Here is a 15,168-nt window from a genome sequence, read left to right as displayed (position 1 = left end):
CCAGCTATTTGTGATCAATGCAAAATGGTCAACACTCATGCTGATTATGAACTGAACACCAATTTGTATTTATATAGTGCCCTTAATATCTCAAATCATCCTACGGCTTTTCACAAGCTATTATCAGACAACAGGTCTTCGAAGAGATAGGTTTCAAGGAGCATCTTAAAGGAGAACAGTGAGGCTTAGGATGGGAATTTCAGAGCTGGGGACCTAGTTTGCTGAACGCACAACCGCCAATGGACCACACCAACCCATCTTAACTCTAAGCATTCGTCTTCCTAGCATGGGATAAAGGGTTACATGGGCCCATGGTAACTAGCAATCCAAACTGAAATCGCAAACCTCAAATGGGAAAGCCTGGAAACAGAATAATGGAAGAATGAACCTATAATTAAGAATGAAATAAAGAAGCTGCAATTGATCAGTAGACTAAGTGACTGGATGAGAAGATGATAATATAAAAATCCATTTTGATGGCAAGCGTAGGAAAGCAGAATATGTTTTAGAAGTAAGAGACTTGTTAATGTGGGTGTTCAGAGGGATTTGGGTGTTCTTGTGCATGAATCACAATGTTAACATACAGATACAGCAAGTAACTAGGAAGGCAAATGGTATGTTTGCCTTCATTTCAAGGGACTTGGTGTATAATGATAAAGAAGTCTCACTGCAATTATTTCAGGCCACAGTGAAACCTCTCCCGGAAAACTGAGCGCACGGTCGGCCCCCATAGCTGAGGAAAGATAAACTTAATGAAGAGGGCATGCAGCAAATGTACATTAGATTGATTCATGGCATGAGATAGTTGTCCTCTTGGGGTAGACATTGGGTAAACGAAGCCTATATTCTCTGGAGATTAGAAGAATGGGAGGTGATCCTAATGAAACATCTAAAATCTTAAAAGTAGCTGTTTCCCTGGCTGAACAGTCTAGAACTAGGGGTTGTAGGCCAGGATAAGGAGTGAAGGATCTTAGGATTACGAAGTTTATTCAATTCAGGGTTACCGGTTGTTCTTGTACATTGCTGAAACTCAGTAGAAATTCAAGTTTAAAAACTTGTCAGGTGCAAATAAGAATTGTTTTATTTGGAGTTCATTGGTTACAACTTGAAAATCATTTAAAAGGTAGTTTGTAGACAATTTGATTTTTTTCAAAGAATCACAGGAATTATCTTCTGAGACAATAGCCCGAACACAACTTTAAAAGTCAACGTCTGAAGTCAAAGTCTGAAAATGAAATATGAATACAGAACTCTTCTAACTCTCTTCCTTTCCTTTCTGTCTCTCGCAACTCTTTCTTTCTGCTCTCTCTCAAAATGGTGGCCAAATCGTCCATTGATATACTATTTCATATCTGTCTTGAGCGATCCGATCACACCCCAATATAATCCTAATTGGTTTGAGTTAGACTCAAACACATTTGATTTGATAGCAAGCTGTCCATCTTCGCTATGTAACATTACTTCTAATTGTTGCCTGCTTGCATGTTAAAGAATGCGATATTGTGCTTTATCAAAACCAGCAAAAACTGGTCTAATGCTGACCTACCTATTGCCACAATAGAGACCTTGTGCTGACCTCACTACTGCAACAATGGAGACCTTATGTTATCTCGTCATGCCGTGCTGGACATAACTTCGAAAATATAATTCAAAACTGTCTATTCCAATTCAGTCTTTTATAAAATCGTTATAATGAGAATGTTGGAATCAAATATATATATATTATATTTGATTCGATGTTTTAATTGTCCATTTATTAAAAATAAGGCAATATAGTTCAAGATATGTTTTTTTTAGCTTGTATAGTTCATGGGATATGATTCAACCTAATCTCGAGCGGCATGAGAACCATAGAATCCTTCATTCTTATTCCTCGTTGCCATGGATTCAACCCTTGTCCTTGGAAAAATGTAATGACCTTATCAGACTTCTGTGCTACTTGCAAACTCATGACTGAGTTTGGAAATTATATGTTTTCTTTAATTTTAAAACTGGGAATTAATATTTATGCTTTAAGCAGCTTTTTACCTATATTAAGTGTATTAGAAATACCTGGCTTCTACAAGGAGTCAGTCATTTAAAAATCTCCTCACTCAGGGAGTTGTAAATTCTCTACCCCACAAAGCTATGCATGCTCAGTTGATGAATAACTCAAGACAGGGTTTGAAAGAAGAGGGATAGGGTAGGAAATTAACATTGGTGTACACGATTAGCCATGATCTTATTGAGTGGTAGAACAAGCATGAGGAACCCTATGGCTGACTGCTGCTCCTATCTCTTATGAAATTTGGTAAGGGGCATCTTGAAGATTGTGATACATCCTCCAACGTGACACTGTGGTAATAGCACATGGAAACTGCAACACAGTGCACCATTGGGTCTGTAAGAGCTGCTGCTGTGTCTCCTCAAATTTTCTCCTTTGTCCTGTAATAAAGCATTATTGGTTGCGAAATATGTTTCCACTCTGTCTTTGGTGAAGATTGGTGTGTGAAATGAGGACGAGGAGAATTAAACGTTTTAAAATTGGTGAAACATTGTCTCGAGGTGAGATTCCTCTGTGTGCTAATGTCAAATCTGCTTATTATCTATTGCTCTTCATAACTGTGCTCCACAAAAGTCAGTTTCTATTGGCAAGCCAGCACCTCCACAGGACTTGACTTTTAGTGAAGAAATATCTGGGATGAACAGTGAACCTTGGGTTATATATAAACCCTGTAAACTGTACTCAGCAAGCACCTCTTAATTAAACACAGTTGGGCTTCATGATATTTGGGATTCCCATGCAATGTGCCAGGCATTACAAGTTACATATCTGGCCTTTTCTCAAAGTACGAGGCATGTATGCATTGCCTTTGACCAGCTATTGAAGAAGAGGGGGGGGGGGGGGGGGGGGGGGGGGGGGGGGCGGGCAAGATAGATCTCCTTGTGGGTCTGCCCTGGGACCTGGTCACAGCGACCTATGACAGGTCCAGGTTGGGTGGAGGCAGGGATGGGGCCCATTCTTGTCACCTCTCTTCCATGCCTGGGTATCCCTGGAAACGGAACATGACTGCCAGTACAATTAAGGGCTTGCATGACCAGTGAACATGTCAAGAACAGGAGTGGATAGCAGCCACTGGCAGCAATATTGTTGTTTACCTTAATAAGTTTCCATTTGTTGAAGTTCTGTAGAAAGTGGGGACATTTGGTTATTTGGTCTTTAGTTGATGTCACTGTGAACCCGGTTCCTGCTTACTGGTTAATTATAAAAGGTAAACATTGGCATAATATCAACAGGTAATGTCTATGAAGGTGAGATGTCATGTTTGAACATCAGAAGTCACTCCAGACAAGCGAGAGTACACCTACCCTTTGCAGAAATGCAAAGATAATGCTAAATCCCTCATAGTAATTGGTATTCAAAAGCATTTTAATTATTAAAATTCTGGGTCTATCTGCCAATTCATACACAAAATATGTATTTTTTGCTTTCAGCGGAACAATGTGGTCCCGACAGCTATCCCCAGCAAAGCTGATTGTTCACTCACTGCTAAAATCCCTTTGGGATGTAGTTTCATTCAGCACGTGGCTCAGTGTTGTTAATTTATTTTCAGTTGGGTGAGGCAGGGGGGTCTTGATGTGGGACAGCATTTGGGTGCTGTGTGAAGAGGCCCTTGACTCCACGCATCAGCAAATCTTCGTCACGCTGCTGTTTGGGAGCTTGCTGTGACAAATTTACTGCCAGGTTTCCTACAATCGTGGCTGCACTTCATTGGGTGTAAAGCACTTTGGGGTGGCCTAGGGTGGGGAAAGGCACTATATAAATGCAAGTTCTTTTTCTTGCCAGGGTGCTTCACTTTGTAAAGTACAGGAGCTAGTGCATTGAGTGAGTGGTTATTTAATACTACGTGTTTTAGGCACAGTTTAATGAGATATTGAATAATTTATCTCTTAGAGATTATTTGGGAGCAAATTGAATGTGCTGGAATTGTCAGTTACATGTGAGAATTAGGATAGTCTTCAATCTCTTCAGGTTACCTATTTTGGAGCCTACCCTGCTGGCTCTCCACAATCTTCATTACTTCCCCTTTTCTTCCAAATGTTGCAATTTTTCAATTAAATTTTGATTCAGTGCATCAAGCTACTCCGCAAATGCATCTGGCACCTTTCAAGTTTACCTCAGCTTGGGTGTGGCAGCTTTTGTACTCGGCAACCTTTGATCCCTCGAGTTCATCTTCATTGTTGCTCAAAGGAGTCAAGGGGTTCTGGGCAACAGACCAGGAAAATGGAATTGGAGGGCACATCAGATCAGTCATGATTTTATTGACAAATGGATCAGGCTAAAGGGGCTGAATGGTCCACTCTTGACCCCATTTTTTATGTTATTTGCATTGCACTTCTCTCTCTTGTTAACAAATCCCTCCCATCGCAGTTTCTCCAGATACGTAAAGAGATCACTAATGGCCACGGTCATGTATACCCAACCCTACCCCTGCACCCCTTCATCCTCACCCCCCAACACCTGCTGTACCCTCATTATTGGCTGGTTGGCCATTTGCAGTATACAGAGCACCTCTCCAGACTTGTGCACTGCGCTGAGGGAGGAGGGAATATTGACAAGGAAAGGCAATATAATAAGTACTTTTTAAAAAAACTATCTCGCCATTGCAAAAATGAACTGTGCGGGTGGTTTTTAGTGTACAATTGAATCATTATGTGTATTTATGGGTGGCACTGGTTAGCACTGCTGCTTTAAGGCGCCAGGGATCGGGGTTTGATTCCGACCTTGGGTGACTGTGGAGTGTGTAACTTCTCCCAGTGTCTGCGTGGGTTTCCTCCCACAGTCCGAAGGTGTGCAGTGCAGGTTAGGTGGATTGGGATTGGCCATGTTAAATTTCTTGTTAGTGTCCAGGTTAGGTTATGGGGATAGGGCATGATGGGAAGGTGAGTTGACATGGGTAGAGTGCTCTTTCGAAGGGTCGGCCAGTCTCATTGTGTCGAATGGCCTCCTGCACTGTAGGGAATCGATGATCCTATAACCAGCCATCATGATCATTCACCTATTCCATGAATAACCTTTACTGGCTGGGTCAGCATTTACTGCCCGTCCCTAATTATCCTTTGGCGGGGTGGTGGGGAGAGGAGTCAACCACATTGCTCCGGATCTGGAGTTGCATGTCGACCAGACCAGGACGGCAGATTTCCCTCCCTAAAGGGTAGTAGTGAACCAGATGTGTTTTTACAACAATCAACTGTGGATTCATGGTCATCATTAGACTCTTAATTGCGGATTTCTATTGAATTTGAATTTCATCTGTCCTCGTGGGATTTGAACCCGGGACCCCCAGAGCATTACCCTGGGTCTCTGGATTACTAGTCCAGTGAAATACCACTATGCCACCGCCTCCCCAAGCATATAAATTGACAATATGTGTTTTCTGGCACCATGTGTAATCTAGCTCGTTATTGTCAAGAATAGGACATTCCACTGTATATCGGCAAATGCAGAAAAGCGCAACCTTGAATTTTTCTTTTCTCTTAGCTTCACCATCTCATTTCATTTTGGTAAATTCCCTTCTGCTAAACTTTTGGAAACCCTGCCTCTTTTGAGCATGTGAGTCTCTTCAAGCTCCGCAGTCTGGCGAGCTAATTTGACATTGAGTTGACAGCATCTAGTCTGGTTGAAGCAGGCAGGTGCCCCAAGGCGTTCCAGCTGCAGTGCACTATCTGCAGATTCCGTTTGCCACCCCTGCTGGGTGTCATCTGTCCCCTCGGTCTCGCAGCGGATAATTCCTGTCCCTCTGACATCATTTGCTTGAGCAGCTTCTGCCTGGGGCCTTGTCTGTCCAGGTTCGGCGTCAAACGTTGGAGCCCTGTACCTAATCAGACTTGGCACGCCTCCGTACATTGGTGCCTCGGGCCTTCTTCCGACCAAGGATCAAAATCGGATCCCACCACTGCAGAACCGTCACGACTGTGGCCTTGGCTTCCCATGGCAAACACAGCCCATGGACTTGTTCTGCTCTCGCAAAGTATGTCCTGTGTTCCAAAGCTGTCACTCGCATTACGTCCGTCGCCCATAAAGTCTGCCCCAACAGGTTTGGATTTACCCGCCTGTTGCAAGCAGCTGACCTGGACACAGCCATTTGGATGACAAAATCCTGGAGAGGATGATCATTGGCTCACCGCCTGCAGGCAAACATGACAGGACACGGCAAATAAGTATGGAGAGATTCTGAAATTAAATATCCTGCACACTAATCCCAGATGACACAATGAATTCTGGAGGACAAGACGGTATATGTTGGAACGGGGAAGAAAGTGACAGAGTTTGCTGGGGATATCTTTCGTTTCTTTAAAAAAAGATGATGACCACATATGCTGAATATATATATGCTCTAAGCAACTGAGATTACCATAATTCTTTAAGTTTAGATGGCTGGTTAAAACCACCTGACCAGCAAGGCTCCATGTACACACTGCTTCAGACTTATCCGGCCTGTTTTTATTGCAGTTGTTCAAATGATCACCTGAGATACTATAAGATTTGCACAAGAATTTTCTCAAGAGTACGTGACCATTGCAATAACATTTCATTGACAACAGTAGATCTAAGATTCAATTTAGGACTGTAAACCTTTGCTTAATGGTGTAAAAATGGTGTTGGCCTGCAGACAAATCATATAATTAGTGCAACAAAGTGCAAGGATACAGACCGATGTGACCAGAAGTAACAATGCACGTTTTAAGAAAGGATAACCTTTTCAATCTGTAAATAGCAGGCAAGCAGGTTAAGGGTAACCATTGCAGATGTTTAGCATGAGCTGAACGTGAACTCTGGTATCTGGGGCCAGGCCAGAGATCTGCTTCAAGGACGCTTGCGAGTGTGGCATTAATTTTCACACCAGAAAGACATTGGCTGAAGGTGGAGGAAAATGCCAACATCGCCCATGGGCGGGTATGCACCACCATTAAGATGCAAGAGCAGCTTGGCAACAGGTGCCAATGCCAAAAACAACAACCCACTTGTGAGAGAATCTACCCTCCAGGTTGGCCTCTTCAGCCATCAGTAAAAATGGACCACATGAAGCTACCGCATTCCCAATGATTTGCTGTGTATGTCCAGCATCCTCTGTATATGGAAGGATGCTGACGGAAGAACATTAAAACATAAGGAATAGAAGTATAATTAGACCATACCATCCATTGAGCCTGCTCTGCCATTCAGTACAAACATAGATCATAGAATTTACAGATCATAGAATTTACAGTGCAGAAGGAGGCCATTCGGCCCATCGAGTCTGCACCGGTTCCTGGAAAGAGCACCCTACCCAAGGTTAACACCTCCACCCTATCCCCATAACCCATTCTCCTGCTCCCCATTCTCTTGTTTCTCCAAAAGATCAAGAATCTGTAATCCCAGTCGTACATCTATTCCAGATGAAGCATCTGGAGCCCTCTGGGGTGTAAAGAATTCCAACAATTTGTAATCCTTTGAGTGAAGAAATGTATCCCCATCTCAGTTCATAATTATTAGCCCCCTACCCTGGGGACTATTGGCTCCCTACCCTGGGCCCCCTACCCTGGGGACTATGCCCTGGGCTCTCGATTCCCCAGCTGGGAAAAATTGCCTCTCCGTGTTTACACGTCAAGCCCCTTCAGAACCGTGTATGTTTCAATGAGATCAACTCTCATTCTTCCAAACTCCAGAGAATACAGAACCAATCGTCGGGCAATCGGCTCACCCCAGGGACAAATCTAGGGAACCTTTGTTGCATCACTTCCAATGCAAGAATATTCTTCTTTAATTATGGAGTGCTGAAACCATGCACAGTGTTCCAGGTGTCTCATCTGACCCTCGTGCAATTATAGGAAGACTTCTTTATTCTTGCAATGCATTTCTCCTGCAGTACAGCAAAGTTCCTCTGAGCACCAACATTGACAAAGTGGTATGCCTTTTAAAATATGTTTTGCTTTTCTATTATGAATAAGCTCACATTTCCCCACATTATACACCATCTGCCACCTTGTTGCTCACTCACTTAAACGTTATGTTAAAAGGGTTATCTAAATTTAAGCTGTTGTTGGAACCATCACCCATGCTTTTGCTACTTGGCTATTGCAGTGTTATCTTGGACGGCTATCACCCCCTGTAAACTGGCTCACATTATCTGTTCATCCACCACCCTGTGGTCACTGACCAACATTGTTTCAACGTCCCCCTATGACCTTACCCTTTCACTCTATCTCTGTATTCACCCCCAGCCCCACAACCCTCTTTGCCTCTCCAATTCTGACCTCTCGAACATCCCCCATTCCTGTTTCTCCACCATTGGGGACCGTGTCCTCAGCCATCTAGGCTCTAGGCTCAGGAATTCCCTCCCTAAACCTCTCCGCTCTTTCGTTGCTCCCATAAGTTGGTCCTTACAAACCTAGTTTATTGGCCAAATGTGCGGTCGAGTCTTTGTCCTAGTGTCCACTTACATGCCTCGGTGTCAAATGTATCTGGTTCCATCCTTGCGAAGCATTTGAATACACGAAAGGCACTCAAGTTTTCAACTGTAAAGCATTGACCATTAACTGCTAAAAGGTCTGGATAAAGTAGGCATGGAGCTGATGCTTCCTCTTGTGGGGCATTCTAAAACGAGAGCTCATGATCTTAGAATAAGAGGCAGCAAATTTAAAACAGATATGAGGAGAAACTGCTTCTCCCTAGGGTGTGGAATCTGTGGAACCAGAGACTGGTGGATGCAGGGGCAGTGAGCAAATTTAAGGAGGAGTTAGACAGACTTTTAATTGGTAATGGGTTGAAGGGTTATGGAGAACGGGCAGGACCTGGAGTTGAGGCCAGGATGGGATCAGCCAGGATCACATTGAGGGTGTTAGGCTCGGGAGGCTAAATTACCTACTCCTGCTCCTAGGTCATGTGTTTCAGGGAGAAGATGCTCTGGTCGATTTTGCAATCCAGCTCTTGGTCTGTAACATTGTCGGTAGCAGAGGAGGAGCATATGAACCATGATAGAATGGCGGAGCAGACTCGATGGGCCAAATGGCCTAATTCTGCTCCTATATCTTGTGAACTTTAAAACTTATGAATAAAACACAAGTCAATATAGAAACGAGTGAATCTATTGTTGCTTCAGGCATACTAGAATTATCGACCTTGGGGAGAAATGGCAGTGGATTTGCCTAATTTCCTAATCCAATGTTTACTTTCGGCTTGTGGACCAGGTTGAGTGCTACAGTAACAATATGAAATGAAATGAAAATCGCTTATTGTCACGAGTAGGCTTCAATGAAGTTACTGTGAAAAGCCCCTAGTCGCCACATTCCAGCATCTGTTCGGGGAGGCTGTTATGGGAATCGAACCGTGCTGCTGGCCTGCTTTCAAAGTCAGCGATTTAGCCCTGAGCTAAACAGCCCCATGGATGGTACTGTGGCTTCACAGCACTAGGGTCTCAGGTTCAACTCCCCGCTGGGTCACTGTCTGTGCAGAGTCTGCACCGTGTCTGCGTGGATTTCCTCCGTGTGTTCCGGTTTCCTCCCACAGTCCAAAGACGTGCAGGTTAGGTGGATTGACCATGATAAATTGCCCTTAGTGACCAAAAAGATTAGATGGTGTTATTGGGTTACAGGGATAGGGTGGAAGTGAGGGCTTAAGTGGGTCGGTGCAGACTCGATGGGCCGAATGGTCTCCTTCTGCACTCTATGTTCTATGGTGGCTCTGAATGTTGGGTGACCAACAATGGTTGGACACATTCCTTATCAGATTGATCACCTGATGCCCCTCTCAGTCAAACATCCTTTATTCCTCCATTGCCAGCATTTTTGCAACAGCAAATGGAAGAATTCAAAGCCAATTTTGACAGACGCAATCTGTTTTGTTTTTAATTTCCGTTGTGACTTTTTTCTCCCCTTGTTTCTCACAGCCCATGCCCTGCAGATGAATCTTTAATTCTTGGAAACTCCAAAGCAAGTGTGGAGGGTTGGCACCTATACCGGGACATTCTTCAATTCCGAGGAGAAAATTGGCTGTGGGCACCAGGGAGAAAGGCGAGAATTTAGTTGTCCTGTGGCTTTTGCTGGGCCAATTCACAGACCAGTTGAGATTCGACCAGGTTGGCATGGGACTGGAATGATATGTAGGCCAGGCCTGGTGAGTTTGGCAAATTTCCTTCCCCCTAGGTGATCTGTGGACCAGCAGCGACAATCCGACCACAGCTTTGCGGTCACTGACTGAATCCTGCTATTTATTTCTGAATTCACATCCTCAAACTCAAGAGTATCAGTACAGGCCTCTGCATTAGAAAGAAAGACAGGGGCAGCACTATGGCGCAGTGGGGTTAGCCCTGCAGCTTCACGGCTGGATTCATAGCTGAGGTCCCAGGTTCGATCCCGGCTCTGGGTCACTGTCCCTGTGAAGTCTGCACGTTCTCCCTGTGTCTGCGTAGGTTTCGCCCCCACAACCCAAAGATGTGCAGGGTAGGTGGATTGGCCATGCTAAATTGCCCCTTAATTGGAAAAAATGAATTGGGTACACTAAATTTATTTTTTGTTTTTGATTTCTTCACAAATGTACAAGTATATGGGCCCAAACTTATGACCCAACGCCAGTGTCAATAAGTGGCTCCTCATATCTGCACATGTAAATGTCCAATGAGTGACCCCAACGACCCCGCCTGTTGACACTTAACATTAATTAACACAAGGGGGTTTCCTTGTGTGCTTAATGGAAACACAAGTTCTTTTACTGAAGAATCCTTCGTATGTAAGCAGCCAACGTCCATCAAGGTTCGAGCTCTTGGGCAGCACGGTGGCGTAGTGGTTAGCCCTGCTGCCTCACGGCTCTGAGGACCCGGGTTCGATCCCGGCCCTGGGTCACTGTCCGTATGGAGTTTGTACATTCTCACCGTGTTTGCGTGGGTTTTGCCCCCACAACCCAGAAAGAAAGACAGAACAAAGAAAAGTACAGCACAGGAACAGGCCCTTCGGCCCTCCAAGCTTGCACCGACCATGTTGCCCATCTTACCTAAAACCTTCTGCACTTCTGGGGTCAGTATCCCTCTATTCCCATCCTATTCATGTATTTGTCAAGACGCCCTTTAAACATCACTTTCGTACCGGCTTCCACCACCTCCTCCAGCAGCAAGTTGCAGACACCCACTGCCCTCTGTGTAAAAGATTTCCCTCGCACATCTCCTCTAAACTTTGCCCCTCGCCCCTTAAACCTATGTCCCCTAGTAATTGAAGTGTAGTCACTGCCGAAGTACTGGAAACTCAGCATAGCGAGGATTCACAAACAGAAAGGTGATAATGACCGTACAACCGGAGTGCTGGTGGCTGAAGGATTTAACATTGGCCAGAATGCTGGTGCTTCAGAATAGTGTCCAAAAACACAGCGTGTAAAAATCGGCCAGTGGAAAATAGATGCGAATTCTGAAGTTTCCATTCCATTCCCCTTTCCCTTCTCCCACAGTCCCTACGCTGTGAAGGAATGTAGCTATAAACACAAAGTTAAAATGAGTGATTCTCCTATTAAGTAGGGATTAAAAATGAAGAGCAAGAGTTCATCTGCTGGGCAAAGATTTAAAAGTTTATAAACATGCCTAGGGATTATTATGTGTGCTCAAGGACATCAACTTCCTTCAGCATATCCTCCAACACAAGGCAGTTACAGAAAAAACACACAAACTGGTTCAATGCCACCTCACAAGACAGAGGTAAATTGTAAGACCGTAGGTATAGGAGAAGAATTGGGCCACTCAGCCCATCATGTCTGCTCCACCATTCAACCATGGCTGATATGTTTCTCATCCCCATTCTCCTGCTTCTCCCCATAACCCCGATCCCCTTATTAATCAAGAACCTATCTATCTCTGCCTTAAAGACATTCAGTGATTTGGCCTCCACAGCCTTCTGCGGCAAAGAGTTCTACAGATTCACCACCCTCTGACTGAAGAAATTCCTTCTCAATTCAGTTTTAAAGGATTGTCCCTTTAGTCTGAGATTGTGCCCTCTGGTTCTAGTTTCTCCTACTAATGGAAGCATCCTCTCCACGTCCACTCTATCCAGGCCTCGCAGTATTCTGTAAGTTTCAATAAGATCCCGCCTCATCTTTCTAAACTCCAACGGGTACAGACATAGAGCTTCAACCACTCCTCATATGACAAGTTCTTCATTCCATGGATCATTCCTCCTCTGGACCCTTTCAAGCCAGCACATCCTTCCTTAGATATGGGCCCCAAAACTGCTCACAATACTCCAAATGGGGTCTAACCAAAGCTGTCTACAGCTTCAGAAGTACATCCCTGCTCTTGTATTCTAGCCCTCTCAAAATGAAGGCTAACATTGTATTTGCCTTCCTAACTGCCGACTAAACCTCCACATTAACTTTAACAGAATCTTGAACTAGAACTCCTCACTTTGTGCTTCTGATTTCCTAAGCCTTTTGCCATTTAGAAAGTAGTCAAAGCCTCCATTCTTCCTACCAAAGTGCATAACCTCACACTTTTCCACATTGTATTCCATCTACCACTACTTCGCCCAAGATACTACAATCTAACAATGCATAACCTTAAGGATGACCCTAAATAACTTGTTAACTGAATCCTTGAAATCTAGTGCAGTGACACCTACCTGCACCACTCAGTATCCTGTTTACATGAAGAATGTTGACAAAAAGGATGTTGTCCAGCATGTGTGCCCAACATGTTTCCTGCTGGTTCAGTTCTTTTAGAGTGTACATATTAGAACCATACAGTAGAATGCACAGAATTATTGCATTCACTCCAGCATTTCTCAAGGTAAAGGTAGCTGCTATAGTGTAATAATGATAATTCTCGCCTTAATTGAGATGGAGGTATTTCGCTAGATTCAGTAGCTTTCTGCTCAGGGATTTAAGGTAAATACTCTTTACCTAATAATGAACATCTGAAATATTTATCTGCAACATTAATTGGACTTGCATTCTCTGTTACAAACAAGATTATTCTTTAACTGGAACTATCAATGGATTTGGATTTGATGTCACGTGTACCGAGGTACAGTGAACAGTATTGTATTGTTCTGCGTGCAGCTCAGACAGATCATCCCGTACATGAGAAGAAAATACATAACAGGGCAAACATAAATACTCAATGTAAATACATCAGGTGTAGTACTACTCAGTAGAGAAATTGTGTCAAGAGATTACATCAGTCCACCAGAGGGTCGTTTGGGAGTCTGGTAAGAGCGGAGAACAAGCTTACCAACAAAAGTGAATTGCATGTTTGGTTCTTTACAAAATTTTCATATCATTTAGAAAGCATATTATTTCATATTGTATTTATGTATCCAAACGCGAGATACCATCTCCGTACACTCTTTATAGAGAGGTCTAGGTGCCGGGACTCTTACTAGCTGGTAGTTCCTTTCCCTCAGGAAGAGTTAGATCAGTTCTTGAGACCAATTACAGTGTCTGTGAGGCCTCTTTCTCAACCTTAAGTGAGAGTGACGGTCCAAGGAGTTTGCCTGACTCAGGACAGTCCCAAAAAGGGGCTAGGATTATAATGCCCCTCATTACGGTACCACCCTTGTCCTGTCCCTTCTCCCTCCTTTCCCCACTTCATCCCCGTTCCACCCCTCCACTCCCACATTCCACCCCTCCACCTCCCCATTCCACGCCTCCCCTCCCCCATTCCACCCCTCACCCATTCCACCCCACCCCCATTCCACCCCTCCCCCATTCCATCCCTCCCCTCCCACATTCCACCCCACCACCATTCCACCCCTCCCCCATTCCACCCCTCCCCTTACCACATTCCACCCCTTACCACATTCCACCCCTCCCCATTCCACCCCTCCCCCTCCCCCATTCCACCCTCCCCCTCCCCATTCCACCGCTCTCTCTCCCCTCCCCCACCCCTCCCCCTCATTCCGCCGCTCCCCTCCCCCATTCCACCCCGCCCCCATTCCGCCCCTACTCCACCCCCTCCCCCCATTCCGCCTCTACCCTCCCCCTTACCCTCATTTTGCACAACCTCCCCACCCCCATTCCGCCCCACCCCCATTCCGCCCCACCCCCCACCCCCATTCTGCCCCATCCCCATTCCGCCCCACCCCCCCACCCACATTCTGCCCCACCCACATTCCGCCCCACCCCATTCCGCCCCACCCCATTCCGCCCCAACCCCCCCACCCCCATTCCTCCCCCCCACCCCATTCTGCCCCCCAGCCCCATTCCGCCCCACCCCTATTCCGCTCCACGCCCATTCCGCCCCACCCCATTCCGCCCCACCCCATTCCGCCCCCCACCCCCATTCCGCCCCACCCCCCCATCCGCCCCACCCCCATTCCGCCCCACCTCCATTCCACCCCACCCCTCCACTCCGCCCCCCCACCCCACCCCCACCACCTCTCCGCCCCTCCCCCCCAACCCTCCACCCCTCCCCCCCTCCCCCCCCCCCTCCCCCCTCCCCCACCCCTCCCGCCCACTCCCACTCCGCCCCTCGCCCACACCGCCCCTCGCCCACTCCGCCCCTCGCCCACTCCGCCCCTCGCCCACTCCGCCCCTCGCCCACACCGCCCCTCGCCCACTCCGCCCCTCGCCCACTCCGCCCCTCCCCCCCCCCACTCTGCCCCCCCCCCCACCCCCACTCTGCCCCTCCCCCACCCCCCTCTGCCCCTCCCCCCACCCCCACTCTGCCCTCCCCCCCACTCTGCCCCTCCCCCCCACCCCCACTCTGCCCCTCCCCCCCACCCCCCTCTGCCCCTCACCCCACCCCCACTCCCCCTCCCCACCCACTCCCCTCCCCAGCCCACTCCCCCACCAGTCCGCCCCTCCCCCCACCCCCACTCTGCCCCTCCGCCCACCCCCACTCTGCCCCTCCCCCCCACCCCCTCCCCCACACCCCCTCCCGCCTCCCCCACACCCCCTCTCCGCCCTCCCCCACACCCCTCTCCCCCCTCCCCCACACCCCCTCTCCCGCCCCTCCCCCACACCCCCTCTCCACCCCTCCCCCACACCCCCTCTCCCCCCTCCCCCACACCCCCTCTCCGCCCCTCCCCCACACCCCCTCTCCGCCCCTCCCCCACACCCCCTCTCCCCCCACACCCCTCTCCGCCCCTCCCCCACACCCCCTCTCCGCCCCTCCCCCACACCCCCTCTCCGCCCCTCCCCCACACCCCCTCTCCGCCCCTCCCCCACACCCC

Source organism: Scyliorhinus canicula, chromosome 10, assembly GCF_902713615.1.
Source record: "Scyliorhinus canicula chromosome 10, sScyCan1.1, whole genome shotgun sequence".
NCBI lineage: Eukaryota > Metazoa > Chordata > Chondrichthyes > Carcharhiniformes > Scyliorhinidae > Scyliorhinus > Scyliorhinus canicula.
Note: the sequence above shows the minus strand (reverse complement) of the source record.